Genomic DNA, 13,798 nt, shown 5'->3' on the forward strand with positions numbered 1-13,798 from the left:
AGTCTCCTGTCCAGTCCCAGAGCTACCACTCTAAGCCCAAGCCACCCTCTTCCTGCACCTACGTGAGCTCAATAACCTGCTTCCACAGGTTCCTTTCATCAACCCTCCATCTATTCTGCCCTCACAGAGAGATGTCTTTCTACGCTGTAAAGCTGTTTTCCTGAGAGAGAGAGAGAGAGAGAGAGAGAGAACACCAGCTTGCCGTGCAATGTAGAAATATGCTCAGTTGGGCCCCTGTTATGTCATTAGACTGTTTTGAGGACCTACTATGTGCAGGACATGGTCTAGATGTCTCAGGTCATGAGACAGACCTGATCCTACCCTTTCTTCTATGGGGAAGATCAATACAACTAAGCAATTAAGAAACATGAACGCGAACATGGCCCGTTAATGGTACCAAGAAGCATCCAGGAATAAAAATACCTATTTCCCTTTAAAATGAGGCAACTCAAACTGAACCTAGTCTCTTTCAGACGGTGATCAATGGGTCCAATGTGATCCTGTTTTTCTCCTCCATTTGTTTGTCAATCAGTAAGACTGCACTGGGTGCCACAGATCGGCACAGCCCTATGTCACATGTTATAGAAGCATAAGGGTACTGGTTGCCCTGTTAAAACCTTCAACGGCTCTTTGGTTGGGCTGTCTGGATACCAAAAGAATGGGAAAGATGTTGACTGGTTAATCAATGTTGACCATGCCAGTTGGAGAGGATGTGGAGAAAGGGGAACCCTCTTGCACTGTTGGTGGGAATGAGAACTGGTGCAGCCACTCTGGAAAATTGTGTGGAGGTTCCCCAAGAAGCTGAAAATAGTTCTGCCCTATGACCCACAATTGCACTGCTGGGGATTTACCCCAAAGATACAGATGCAGTGAAATGCCAGAACACCTGCACCCCAATGTTTATAGCAGCCATGTCCACTATAGCCAAACTGTGGAAGGAGCCTCGGTGTCCATCGAAGGATGAATAGATCAAGAGGATGTGGTCTCTATTTACAATGGAATATTAGCCATTAGAAATGACAAATACCCACCATTTGCTTTGACATGGATGATGCCGAATGCTGTTGAGAATGTTTTCGTGGTCTGTTGGTCATTTGTATGTCTTCTTTGGAGAAATGTCTTCTGGTGACTTTTGCCTCTTCCTTGACTGGATTATTGTTTTTGGGGTATTGAGTTTGATAAGTTTTTTTTAATTTTTTGCCAGAAAAAACATAATTTGGTTTTGTAAAAATAGATTTTGGAAAGTAGCCCTTTATCTGATAAGACATTAGGTAATACCTAATACCTTCTCCCATTCCATCAGTTGCCTTTTAATTTTGTTGATCATGTCCTGTACTGTGCAGAAGCTTTCTGATCTTGATGAGGTCCCAATAGATACTTGCATCTGGAGGCATGTCTAAAAAGAAGTAGCTGTGTCTGAGGTCCAAAGGGTTGCTGCCTGTTTTCTCTTCTAGGATTTTGATGGTTCCCTGTCTTACATTTAAGTCTTTCAACCATTTTGAATTTCTTTCTGTGTATGATGTAAGAAAGTGGTCCAGTTTCTTTCTTCTGCATGTCACTGTCCAGTTATAGCAACACCATTTGTTGAAGAGATTGACTTTTTCCTACTGGATATTCTTTCCTGCTTTGTCGAAGATTAGTTGGCCATATCGTGTGGGTTCATTTCTGGGTTCTTTATTCTGTTCCATTGGATACTGTGTCTGTTTTTGTGACAGCCTATCATGTTGATGATTATAGCTTTGTAATACAGCTTGAAGTCTGGGATTGCAATGCCCCCTGCTTTGCTCTCTTTTTCAACATTACTTTGGCCTTTTCTGATTTGATACAAATTTTAGTGTTGTTTGTTCTAGCTATGTGAAAAATTCTCGTAGTATTTTGATGGAGATTGCACTCCATTTCTTTGTGTCCTCTTCAGTTGCTTTCATAAGTGTTCTATAGTTTTCATCAGGGACCTTTTACCTCTTTGGTTAGGTTTATTCCTAGGGATCTTACAATTTTTGGTGCAATTGTAAATGGGATCAATTCCTTGATTTCCCTTTCTGCAGCTTCATTACTGGTGTATAGAAATGCAACTGAGGTATGAACAGAAGTACATTGATTTTTATATCTTGCAACTTTGCCTAATTCATATACCAGTTCTAGTAATATTTTGGTGGAGTCTTTCCAGTTTTCTACATAGAGCATCATGTCGTCTACAAAGAGCAAAAGTTTCCCTTTTTCCTTACCGATGTGGATGCCTTTTATTTCTTTTTGTTGTCTAATGCCCGAGGCCAGGAATTCCAGTATTATATTGAACAATAGTCATGAGAGTCAACATCCCTGTATGTTCCTGACCTTAGGGGAAAAGCTCTCAGTTTTTCCCCATTGAGGATGATATTAGTTGTGGGTCTTTCATATATGGCCTTTATGATGTTGAGCTATGTATGTTCCTTCTATCCCTATTTTTGTCAAATGCTTTTTCTGCATCCGTTGAGAGGATCATATGGTTCTTATCCTTTCTTTTATTAATGTGGTGTATCACATTGATTGATCCGTGGATATTGAACCACTCTGGAGTCCAGGAATAAAACCCACTTGATCATGTCAATAATTCTTTTAACGTACTGTTAATTTAATTTGCTAGTAACTTGTTGAGAATTTTTGTAGTTGTGTTCGTCAGGGATAGTGGTCTTGTAATTCTCCTTTCTAGTGGGGTCTTTGGCTTTGGAATAAAAGTAATGTTGGCCTCAGAGAATGGGTTGGAAATTTTCCTTCTGTTTCTGTTTTGTGGAACAGTTTCAGAAGAATAGGTGTTTCTTCTTCTTTACATGTTGGTAGAATTGCCCTGGGAAGCTCTCTCCGTCCCCGAGCTCTTGTTTATTGGAAGATTTTTGATAACTGGTTCAATTTCTTCACTGGTTATGGGTCTGTTCAAATTATCTGTTTCTTCCTGTTTCGGTTGTGGTTGTTTATATGTATATGTGTTAGTATGCTTCTAGGCATTTATCCATTTCTTCCACATTGCCCAAATTGCTAGCATAGAGTTGCTCATAATCTTCCCTGATAAGTGTATTCCTGTGGTATTGGTTAGGATCCCTCTTCTTTCTTTTGTGATTTTATTTATCCAGGTCCTTTCTCTTCTCTGTTTATTAGGTCTGGGTAGCAGTTCATCAGTTCTGTTAATTCTTTAAAAGAACCAGCTTACAGTTTCATTGATCTGTTGTACTGTGTTTTTTAAAAAAATATTTCTGTATCATTTATTTCTGCTTTTATCTGTCTGTATCATTTCCCTTCTTCTGCTGGTTTTGGGCATTATTTGCTGTTTATTCTGCAACTCCTTTGGGTATAAGGCTAATTGTGTATTTGAGATACTTTTTGTTTCCCAAGGAAGGCCTGGATTGCTATATACTTCTCCTCTTATGACCACGTTCGCTGCATCCCAAAGTTTTGGACTGTCGTTTTTATTTTCATTTACTTCCATGCATATTTTTTCTTCTTTAATTTTGTGGTTAATCCATTCATTGTTGTGTAGGATGTTCTTTAACCTCCATGTATCTGTGGTCCCTCCAAATGTTTTCCTTCTTTTTCATCACATCCTAGATTTATTACAACTGACCTGCTGGCAAAAGGATAGAACTGTTACATAAAGACTTCAATTCCATGTATGTATCTTGACTACGGGAGGAATTCAAAAAGAATACAGGGTAAAATATTCCAAAGCTCCAAGGAGCAGTTATGATACTGAGCTCCATTTTTATAGACAAACAAGGCAATATCCCTGCACATTAGCTTTTCGATAATTTTTATACATTTTTTCTATGGCATAAGGGAAAAATAACCAAAGCTCATCATGTACAGTTCTTACATGTTTTCTGATTTTGTGAACAGTATACTACATCCTTCTGTTTCAATAGAAATACATTGTAATAAACTCCTTGCCCTTAAATCTATAGTTCCGAATTTTTCTTGTGGTTGACTTCAAGTTTCATAGCATTGGAAACTAGTGGCTGGAAAATATGCAGGGTAGCATCTCACTCCTTTTGTTTTTTTTTTTTTATAGATTTATTTTCTATTGGTGTTCAATTTGCCAACATAAAGAATAACACCCAGTGCTCATCCCATCAAGATCTCACTCCTTTTGTACAGGTTGAGGCCTGATTTGTGACCCAGTGTGTAATCTATTCTGGAGAATGTTCCATGTTCACTCAAAAATAATCTGCATTCTGCTGCTTTAGGATGAAAAGGTCTGATGATAACTGGCCCAGTATGTCATTCAAAGCCATTGTTTCCTTGTCGATGGTGTTTAGATGACCTGTTCGTTACTGTGAGTGGGGTGTTAAAGTCTCCTACTTTTATTGTATCTTTATCCTTGAGTTTCTTTAGTTTGTGATTAATTGATTTATATATTTGGCTGCTCCCAAGTGGGGGACATAAATATTCACAAGTATCGGATTTTTTGTTGGATAGACCCCTTTATTATGATATAGTGCCCTTCTTCATCTCTTATTAAACCTCTTTGGTTTAAAATCTAGTTTGTCTGATATAAGTATGGCTACTCCTGCTTCTTTTTGATGTCCATTAGCATGGTAAATGGTTTTCCATTCCCTCACTTTTGATCTGGAGGTGTATTTGAATCTAAACTGAGTCTCCTATAAGCAGCATATCCATGGATCTTGTCATTTTTTTTAATGTATTCTGGTATCCTTCGTCTTTTGACTGGAGCATTTAGTCCATTTACATTCAGAGTAATTATTGGTAAGTTTGAATTTAGTGCCATTATATTACCTGTAAAGTCACTGTTCCTGTAGATCGCCAATTTCCTTTCTGCTTTTTTTGGTTTTGGTCTCTCTTGCTCCTCCAATGGTCCCCCTTAATGTTTCTTGTGGGGGTGGTTTAGTCCATGAACTCCTTTTGTTTTGGCTTGTCTTGTAAACTCTTTATCTCTCCTTCTATTCTGAATGACAGCCTTGTGGGATAAAATATTCCTGGCTACTTACTCTCCCCCTTTGGCATGTTAAATATATCATACCATTCTCTTCTGGCCTGCCAAATTTCTGTGGATAGATCTGCTGCTAACCTTATGTGGTCTGCCCCTATAGGTTAAGTACCCTTTGCCCCTAGCCGATTTCAGAATTGCCTCTTTATTTTGTATTTTCTAAGTTTCACTGTGATATGTGTTGGTGTTGACCTGCTTTGTTGATTTTGAAGGTAGTTCCCTATGCTTCTTGGACTTGAATACCTGTTTCCTTCCCCAGATTAGGAAGTTCTCAGCTGTGAACTGTTCAAATTACCTCTGCCCCCTTTTCCTGCTCTTCCCGTCTGTGACTCCTATGATACGAATATTATTGTGCTTTATGAAATAGCTGAGGACTTTCGGGAGGAGATGGCGGAAGAGTAGGGTCCCCAAGTCACCTGTCCCCACCAAATTACCTAGAAAACCTTCAAATCATCCTGAAATTCTACGAATTCGGCCTGAAATTTAAAGAGAGAACAGCTGGAATGCTACAGTGAGAAGAGTTCACGCTTCTATCAAGGTAGGAAGACGGGGGGAAAAAAGAAATAAAGAAACAAAAGGCATCCAAGGGGGAGGGACCCCGCGAGGGGCCAGGCTAAGGCCGGGGCGAGTGCCCCCAAACAGCAAAGCCCCGACCCGGGGAAGCAGGAGCTTCACGAATCTTCCCGGACAGAAAGGGGCTCACAGGGAGTTAGAGCAGGACCCAGGAGGGCGGGGATGCCCTCAGGCTCCCTGGGACACTAACAGACACCTGCGCCCTGGGGAGAGTGCACCGAGCTCCCTAAAGGGGGGCAGCGCGCACAGGGCTGGACCCGGGAGCAGCTCGGAGGGGCTCAGGCGGCGGCTCAGTGGAGAGGGGGCTGCGCGGCTGGGAGCATGAATCCAATAGCGCAGGCCCAGGACCACTGGGCGCTGGGGACACAGCCCAGGATCCGGCCCTCCCCAGAGGCCAGGAGGGCCCAGGACAGCAGGACGCTCCTGCCCAAGCTGAGCAGATCAGCAGCCACGCCCCGGAGCATCCAGGCCGCTGAAGACTGAGAGCTCTGTAGTTACTGTGGGAGCTGAATCCAGGGCTCCAGAGCTGGCCGCCGCCACTGTGGTGGTTCCTCCTGGGGCCTCAAGGGGTAAACAACCCCCACTGAGCCCTGAACCAGGCAGGGGGCAGACTAGCTGCCCCAAGTGCTAACACCTGAAAATCAGCACCACAGGCCCCTCTCCCAGAAGACCACCTAGATGGAGAAGTTCCAGGGGAAGTCAAGGGACTTAAAGTATACAGAATCAGAAGATACTCCCCGTGTTTTGTTTCTGTTTTTGTTTTTGATTTTTGATTTCTGTAACTCCCACAGAGTTACAAAATTTGGATTACAGTTCAATGTCAGAAAGCCAATTCAGAAGCATTATTATAAAGCTACTGGTGGCTCTAGAAAAAAGCATAAACAACTCAAGAGACTTCATGACTGCAAAATTTAGATCTAATCAGGCAGAAATTAAAAATCAATTGAATGAGACGCAATCCAAACTAGAAGTCCTAACAACGAGGGTTAACAAGGTGGAAGAACGAGTGAGTGATAGAGAAGACAAGTTGATGGCAAAGAGGGAAACTGAGGAAAAAAAGAGACAAACAATTAAAAGACAATGAGGATAGATTAAGGGAAAGAAATGACAGCCTGAGGAAGAAACACCTATGTTTAATTGGGGTTCCCGAGGGCGCCGAAAGGGACAGAGGGCCAGAATATGTATTTGAACAAATCATAGATGAAAACTTTCCTAATCTGGGAAGGGAAACAGGCATTCAGATCCAGGAAATAGAGAGATTCCCCCCTAAAATCAATAAAAAACGTTCAACACCTCGACATCTAATAGTTAAGCTTGCAAATTCCAAAGATAAAGAGAAGATCCTTAAAGCAGCAAGAGACAAGAAATCCCTAACTTATATGGGGAGGAATATTAGGGTAACAGCAGACCTCTCCACAGAGACGTGGCAGGCCAGAAAGGGCTGGCAGGATATATTCAGGGTCCTAAATGAGAAGAACATGCAACCAAGAATACTCTATCCAGCAAGGCTCTCATTCAAAATGGAAGGAGAGATAAAGAGCTTCCAAGACAGGCAGGAACTGAAAGAATATGTGACCTCCAAACCAGCTCTGCAAGAAATTTTAAGGGGGACTCTTAAAATTCCCCTTTAAGAAGAAGTTCAGTGGAACAATCCACAAAAACAAGGACTGAATAGATATCATGATGACACTAAACTCGTATCTCTCAATAGTAACTCTGAATGTGAACGGGCTTAATGACCCCATCAAAAGGCGCAGGGTTTCAGACTGGATAAAAAAGCAGGACCCATCTATTTGCTGTCTACAAGAGACTCATTTTAGACAGAAGGACACCTACAGCCTGAAAATAAAAGGTTGGAGAACCATTTACCATTCAAATGGTCCTCAAAAGAAAGCAGGGGTAGCCATCCTTATATCAGATAAACTAAAATTTACCACGAAGACTGTAGTGACAGATGAAGAGGGACACTATATCATACTTAAAGGATCTATCCAACAAGAGGACTTAACAATCCTCAATATATATGCCCCGAATGTGGGAGCTGCCAAATACTTAAACCAATTAATAACCAAAGTGAAGAAATGCTTAGATAATAATACACTTATACTTAGTGACTTCATTCTAGCTCTTTCTATACTTGATAGGTCTTCTAAGCACAACATCTCCAAAGAAACAAGAGCTTTAACTGATACACTGGACCAGATGGATTTCACAGATATCTACAGAATTTTACATCCAAACTCAACTGAATACACATTTTTCTCAAGTGCACATGGAACTTTCTCCAGAATAGACCACATACTGGGTCACAAACGGGTCTGAACCGATACCAAAAGATTGAGATCGTCCCCTGCGTATTCTCAGACCATAATGCCTTGAAATTAGACTAAATCACAACAAGAAGTTTGGAGGGACTTCAAACACGTGGTGGTTAAGGACCATCCTGCTAAAAGATGACAGAGTCAACCAGGAAATTAAGTAAAAATTAAAAAGATTCATGGAAACTAATGAGAATGAAGACAACCGTTCAAAATCTTTGCGATGCAGCAAAAGCAGTCTTGAGGGGGAAGTACACCGCAATACAAGCATCCATTCAAAAACTGAAAAGAACTCAAATATAAAAGCTAACCTTACACCTAAAGGAGCTAAAGAAAAAACAGCAAATAGATCTTACACCCAGCATAAGAAGAGAGTTAATAAAGATTCAAGCAGAACTCAACGAAATTGAGACCAGAAGAACTGTGGAACAGATCAACAAAACCAGGAGTTGGTTCTTTGAAAGAATTAATAAGATAGATAAACCATTAGCCACCTTTATTGTAAAGAAGAGAGAGAAGACTCAAATTAATAAAATCGTGAATGAGAAAGGAGAGATCACTAACAACACCAAGGAAATACAAACGATTTTAAAATATATTATGAACCACTATACGCCAATAATTAGGCAATCTAGAAGAAATGGACGTATTCCTGGAAAGCCACAAACTACCAAAACTGGAACAGGAAGTAATAGAAAACCTGAAGAGGCCAATAACCAGGGAGGAAATTGAAGCAGTCATAAAAAACCTCCCAAGACACAAAAGTCCAGGGACAGATGGCTTCCCAGGCGAATTCTATCAAATGTTTAAAGAAGAAACCATACCTATTCTCCTAAAGCTGTTTGGAAAGATAGAAAGAGATGCATTACTTCCAAATTCATTCTACGAGGCCAGCATCACCTTAATTCCAAAACCAGACAAAGACCCCACCAAAAAGGAGAATTACAGACCAATATCCCTGATGAACATGGATGCAAAAATTCTCAGCAAGATACTAGCCAATAGGATCCAACAACACATTAAGAAAATTATTCACCATGACCAAGTAGGATTTATTCCTGGGACACAAGGCTGGTTCAACACTCGTAAAGCAAACAATGTGATTCATCATATCAACAAGAGAAAAAACAAGAACCATATGATCCTCTCATTAGATGCAGGGAAAGCATTTGAAAAAATACAGCATCCATTCCTGATCGAAACTCTTCAGAGTGTAGGGATAGAGGGACCATTCCTCAACATCTAAAAGCCATCAATGAAAAGCCCACAGCAAATATCATTCTCAATGGGGAAGCACTGGGAGCCTTTCCCCTAAGACGAGGAACAAGACAGGGATGTCCACTCTCACCACTGCTATTCAACATAGTACTGGATGTCCTAGCCTCAGCAATCAGACAACAAAAAGACATTAAAGGCATTCAAATTGGCAAAGAAGAAGTGAAACTCTCCCGCTTTGCCGATGACATGATACTCTACATAGAAAACCCAAAAGCCTCCATCCAAGATTGCTAGAACTCATACAGCAATTTGGCAGCGTGGCAGGATACAAAATCAATGCCCAGAAATCAATGGCATTTCTATACACTAACAATGAAACTGAAGAAAGAGAAATTAAGGAGTCAATCCCATTTACAATTGCACCCAAAAGCATAAGATACCGAGGAATAAACTTAACCAAAGAGGTAAAGGATCTATACCCTAAAAACTATAGAACACTTCTGAAAGAAATTGAGGAAGACACAAAGAGATGGAAAAGTATTCCATGCTCATGGATTGGCAGAATTAATACTGTGAAAATGTCAATGTTACCCAGGGCAATTTACATGTTTAATGCAATCCCTATCAAAATACCATGGACTTTCTTCAGAGAGTTAGAACAAATTATTTTAAGATTTGTGTGGAATCAGAAAAGACCCTGAATAGTCAGGGGAATTTTAAAAAAGAAAACCATATCTGGGGGCATCACAATGCCAGATTTCAGGTTGTACTACAAAGCTGTGGTCATCAAGACGGTGTGCTACTGGCACAAAAACAGACACATAGATCAATGGAACAGAATAGAGAACCCAGAAGTGGACCCTCAACTTTATGGTCCACTAATATTCGATAAAGGAGGAAAGACTGTCCACTGGAAGAAAGTCTCTTCAATAAATGGTGCTGGGAAAATTGGACATCCACATGCAGAAGAATGAAACTAGACCACTCTCTTGCACCATACACAAAGATAAACTCAAAATGGTTGAAAGATCTAAACGTGACACAAGATTCCATCAAAATCCTAGAGGAGAACACAGGCAACACCCTTTCTTTGGAACTCGGCCACAGTAACTTCTTGAAGATACATCCACGAAGGCAAAAGAAACAAAAGCAAAAATGAACTATTGGGACTTCATCAAGATAAGAAGCTTTTGCACAGCAAAGGATACAGTCAACAAAACTAAAAGACAACCTACGGAATGGGAGAAGATATTTGCAAATGACCTATCAGATAAAGGGCTAGTATCCAAGATCTATAAATAACTTATTAAACTCAACAGCAAAGAAACAAACAATCCAATCATGAAATGGGCAAAAGACATGAAGAGAAATCTCACAGAGGAGACATAGACATGGCCAACATGCACATGAGAAAATGCTCTGCATCACTTGCTATCAGGGAAATACAAATCAAAACCACAATGAGATCCCACCTCACACCAGTGAGAATGGGGAAAATTAACAAGGCAGGAAACCAAAACTGTTGGAGAGGATGTGGAGAAAGGGGAACCCTCTTACACTGTTGGTGGGAATGTGAACTGGTGCAGCCACTCTGGAAAACTGTGTGGAGGTTCCTCAAAGAGTTAAAAATAGACCTGCCCTACGACCCAGCAATTGCACTGCTGGGGATTTATCCCAAAGATGCAGATGCAATGAAACACGAGGACACCTGCACCCCGATGTTTCTAGCAGCAATGTCCACAATAGCCAAACTGTGGAAGGAGCCTCAGTGTCCATCGAAAGATGAATGGATAAAGAAGATGTGGTTTATGTATACAATGGAATATTACTCAGCCATTAGAAACGACAAATACTCACCTTTTGCTTCGACGTGGATGGAACTGGAGGGTATTATGCTGAGTGAAGTATGTCAATCGGAGAAGGACAAACATTATATGTTCTCATTCATTTGGGGAATATAAATAATAGTGAAAGGGAATAGAAGGGAAGGGAGAAGAAATGGGTAGGAAATATTAGAAAGGGAGACAGAACATAAAAACTTCTAACTCTGGGAAATGAACTAGGTGTGGTGGAGGGGGAGGAGGGCGGGGGGTGGGGGTAAATGGGTAACGGGCACTGAGGGGGGCACTTGACGGGATGAGCACTGGGTGTTATTCTGTATGTAGGCAAATTGAACACCAATAAAAAATAAATTTATTATTTTAAAAAAATCGCTGAGTTCCATAAGTCTACCTTTATGATCTAATAATTAGCTCTCTTCTCTCCAGCTTCATTCTTTTCCATAATTTATCTTCTATATCACCCATTTGTTCCTCTCCTTCTTTCACCCTCATTTTGATTACATCCAGTCAGTTTTGCATATCAGTTATAGTATTTTTCTATTTCATCCTGACTAGTATTTAGGTCCTCTATCTCTGCGGCAAGGGTTTCTCTGGTGTCTTGTATGCTTCTTTCAAGCCCAGATAGTATTCTCATGACTGTTGCTCTAAATTCTTCTTCAGTTATATTGCTTATAACTGTTTTGAGAAAATCCCTGGTTGCGATTTCTTCTTGACCTTTCCTTTGGGAGAGAATTCCTCTGCCTTGTCATTCGGCATGTTTTATGTTCCTATGAGTAATGCTATATTAAGAAGGGATCATACACTGTTCAGCACTTCAGGAAGTGTTCTGCTGTATGCTACGTGCACTCTGCTGTTAAATTTTGGCTCCTCTTTCCCACAGGTCAGTCCTCTACAGAGTGCCACCTTGTTTGCAGTGGGGAGTATTTGTACATTAACTAGATGTGCTTTGATTTGTTTCTTAAAATAAGCCTACAGAAAAGAAATGGCAAAAAAGCCTGATCCACAAAAAAAGAGAAAGGAGAAAGAATGAAAACAAACAAAACACTGTAATCCCAATTCCAAAGGAAACAACAACAACCAAAAAGATGAAAGAAAAAGAAAAGAAAGAAAACCTGATCCTATTTACACCAGAACTGAAGTTGATACTTTGGAGCTCTCTATGGTCAGTAGACATGTCACATGCATGGGGCCTATGTTGGTCTTCTGAGGGAGAGGCCCACTGTGCAGGCTCACAGTCAGCTGCCCTAGGTAACACGACCCTTCAAGGTCCAGGAGGCAGTGTTGGGCGCAAGCGCCTCTGCCTCCATTGGAGGCACGGTAGTTCTCTCTGAAGTCTGACCACGTTGGTGGGATGGGGGGTGGGAAGTTGAGGTGGGGAGGAGGAGAATAGTAATGTCACCCCGCTCTCTGGTTTGGAGGAGGTGATATTGCACCCACCGCTGTTCAAGAAGCCCTCACAGGAAACAAATAATCTCCCCTCCTGTGTCCCAGGTCTATATCAGATCCTTGCCCTCACTCCATCTGTGCTCAGGCTGTGGACACACCTGGTGCCAGAACTGTCCATTTTATGTCAGACCCATGGCCGTAATTCAAATCTCCACATCATAAAGGACCTGGAACACCCTGGACCTACTCCCTTCCCAAAGAGGGGAGCCTCGCCACCTTGAGAATTAAGATTCTTTTAAAAATCTGTTCTTAGGTTTGGTGTAGGAGAAAACATAGGGAGTTCCTTGCTCACTGTATAGAATATGATAACTGCTCACTAAATACCACTTATGACCAGCATTATTTAATCAGTTCTATAGAGGAAACCAAGGACTCATGGAGGAAAACATGGAGTGACACTCAGAATTGTAACCGAGAGGGTCCCACGTCCAACCTCTCTCCACAACTGCCCCCCCATGTGCTACACGCAGAGCTGGTGCTGGGCCATGTAAGGGAAAGAGGATCCAGAGTCTCTGGTCTGAGGCCAGAGAGGGTGGGAAAGTATCCACGGAACTCAGGAAAGTTGAGAGGAATGGGTAAAGTGGTTACGTGTCCTGGGGTTTGGAGAAGAGCCAAGGATTAAGGGGAAAAAAGGAAAGAAATCTGACCACACAGGTTGTGTAATGCATCTCCTGTTGCAAGGTCAGCCACAGGAGGAGGGCATAGGAATAATAAGGTATATAGTGAGAAACAGAGCAGAAGAGGGAGGCCCCTCAAATGCTGCCTTCCAAAGAACTCCTCATGAAAACATCTTGGTCTCCATTTTGAATTATGAACTTGGAGTGGGTTTGGAGGGAGAAAATCAGGAACAAAGTAAGGGTGAGAAGATAAATTGTTCTCCTCAAAAAAAAATTGTCCTCCTTAGATGCATATTCACATGATCTCCATGAGCTGTAGCCCCCACCCGTCTCCCAAGCACTCTTCACCTGGTGAACTCCTACTCATCCTTCAGGGTCCTATTCTTATTTGTAGTTTTCTCCTTCCCTGGATGGGCCCAGTCCACTATTCACTGTTTCAGTACAGGCCTTACCAAGTTTTCCTGTACTGCCTTAGTTTTCTGCTTTACCTCCCAAACTGTGAGCTCCGGAAACTATTGTTGAGTGCATCAGTGACTGACTGAATGAGCATTCCTGGGAGGAATTCCCAGGAATTCCTTGGCAAAGGAAACTTTACCCCCCTTATAGAAGGAGAATCTGAGGCACAGAGAGTGTGATTGCCTGGCTTCATATGTCCTGAGCGAGCCCTGAGGCTGGGCCTCCTGAGTGTGAGGCCAGTGCTCTGCCTGCCGGCACAGTCAGCCCATGACACAAGTGAATGGTGGACTGGGACAAGTGTGGGGAACAGTGCAGAGGAGGCTGGGGCAGACAGTATGGAGGCCCCCTGATTAT

The sequence above is a fragment of the Nyctereutes procyonoides genome, unplaced genomic scaffold (assembly GCF_905146905.1).
Source record: "Nyctereutes procyonoides isolate TBG_1078 unplaced genomic scaffold, NYPRO_anot_genome, whole genome shotgun sequence".
NCBI lineage: Eukaryota > Metazoa > Chordata > Mammalia > Carnivora > Canidae > Nyctereutes > Nyctereutes procyonoides.